The 2278-nt window shown below is 38.1% G+C and overlaps 1 protein-coding gene across 1 annotated transcript in view; it reads left to right on the forward strand.

Moving 5' to 3' along the window:
- Positions 1 to 1698, forward strand: part of rras (RAS related) — an 11758-nt gene extending 10060 nt beyond the window's left edge. The window contains exon 7 of the mRNA XM_034310279.2: positions 1 to 1698. This exon is cut by the window's left edge and continues 1262 nt beyond it. The gene's annotated coding sequence lies outside the window, so the exon portion shown is untranslated.
- Positions 1699 to 2278: the final 580 nt, after the last annotated feature.

A 2278-nucleotide genomic window follows, 5' to 3' on the forward strand; every position in this document is an offset into this window, starting at 1 on the left:
CACACACACACACACACACACACACAGCGGAGAGAGATCAGAGTGAAACACACTAGTTTACCTTTAATCAGTTGTAGTTTAAGGGAACGGTGTAAAACTCTCTCTGGTGTGAGGAAGTGAACAGACTTTGTGTTTTTCCTGCTTTTCATACATCGTTAGCGAATCATCCGCCGCCTCACCAGGACAATCAGTGTGCACCACGCTAATCAAACTTCCTTTACACGTTAGCTACAGATCGCGAATAAAGAAATAAACGTCACACACCGAACACGTCTCGTCCTGCGTTCACGCGAGAGAGCTGCAGGCGATCGTTTTATTTTCTACGTGTAAACGATTTCTACATGGAGCTGCGATTTCAGTGACGTTTTCCGTAAATCAGGTTAAAGAAGCGACTAATCGAAATGGTTGTCTCGAGTGATTCCTCGGATCAATCCTATAACGTCCGCAGTCTGACGTTTCTTCAGTTCCCTTTTCAGTAGCCGCAGTTACTTCCCACTCACTGAATAAAGGAAGAAAAACTTATACGCGTGGTTTCTTCTTATCCTGTCGTATAAAATGTGGAGGAAGAGAAATAAAGCTTGGAAGGAAGTAGCGTAGATCGCTGGTGAGTGTACGTAGCTAGTACAGTTAGCTCGCTTTGCTAATCTAATCGGAGAACGAAGCGAGTGTATAACACGTCAATCACACAACTGATTCGATTTTCGCACTGATTAGTGTGTTGTGTGTTTAAGATAGCTGTAGACAGGCCACGCCCACAAGCGACACGACACACTCGTCACCTGCGAGCGTGAACGTAAAGTGATGGACTGAGAAGAAAATTTAACTATTTAAAGTTAAACCCCTGTCTCCTGTTTCTTTATTATTATTTTTTTAACTTGACACATAAGAGTATTCATGCTAATCAGGTGTTTACACCAAGGGAGTGTTTAAAAGCAGTATTTACATATAAAACAGCGCTGATGAGAAAATCCTGCAGTGTTTCCTCCGAATTAAACGCCGCTTCAGTTAACCTGGAACGAATTGTGTTTTTGTTCACGTGCCTGTTGATGATGATGGAAGGTAAAAGAAAGGGATGAGATGAAGCGGTAGTGTTTGCGTGAACGGCTCCAGTGACGGTAAAGTTTTAATATAAACGTTAACCAAAGATTGCGCAGTTCAGCGATTAACCGTTTGCACACCTTTCATTAAGCAAGAGTAGTTTAACACTAAACCAGTTTGTATGTATTTTTGTACTGTAACGCAGGGGGTGGGGTTGTGTGTGTGTGTGTGTGTGTGTGTGTGTGTGTGTGTGTGTGTAAGGTACTCCTTTAATGAATTTGCAGAAGCCTTTGCTGTTTGTTTGATGTGCTTTTAAGAGAAACTGCTGCCTGCTGCTGCACTGCTCTTTCCCCACCAGAGGGCGCTGTACACACACATCCCACCACAGACACACCTTCACACTCCACATCTAGCAGCAGATTCAGTCTGAAGCTCAGAGAAGAGTGTGTGTGTGTGTGTGTGTGTGTGTGTGTGTGTGCGCGTTTAATGGGAAGTGATATTAATGTTCCGTACAGCACAGGTCTCATTATTTCAATCATTTAAAGTCAAACTCTTCATCAGTGGCTTCTATTACGGAAAACGTTCACATTTTATTTTATACTGAAAAACTCGATTTAAAAACTTCTTTTGTACACAATTAAAGTAGTATTTACGTAAAAACGGTGTGATTTCTGTCGTCTTTGTGCCTCGTCCATGAAAAAGCAGCTCACTGTACACACTCATACCGATGGATTCATACCGACTCCTTATAAATAAAATAAATAAATAAATAAAATGATTTAACCCTTTCATGCATGATGTGCACACTTATGGACAGTCAAATTAAAGCTTTTTTCTGGAAAATATGTAAATCACCTCCAAATTACTTTATTTTAATATAAATCATAATTCAGATTTCTGTTGCTCTCTAGACTGTTTATTAATGTGTCCAGTTTATCTTTAACAAAGAGTTCCTTTTGCCAGACACAACACCTTGATAATTGTTTTATTTATTTATTTATTTATTTATTTATTTATTTATTTTTGTTGAAGATAATTTTTTAATCTCCCTTAATAGTGTAAATTCTGTACAAGTCAAGAATATTGCTCTCTCTATATATAAAACTGAAAAAGGATATTTTATCTTTTTTTTTCTTTACTCATTCCTACACATGGACAATCCAAATAATATAAATAAAATAAAATAAAATAAAATAAACAGACAAATAAATAAATAATAAGTGATATTTAGTGAAAGTCA

This window comes from Pangasianodon hypophthalmus, chromosome 13 (genome assembly GCF_027358585.1).
Source record: "Pangasianodon hypophthalmus isolate fPanHyp1 chromosome 13, fPanHyp1.pri, whole genome shotgun sequence".
NCBI lineage: Eukaryota > Metazoa > Chordata > Actinopteri > Siluriformes > Pangasiidae > Pangasianodon > Pangasianodon hypophthalmus.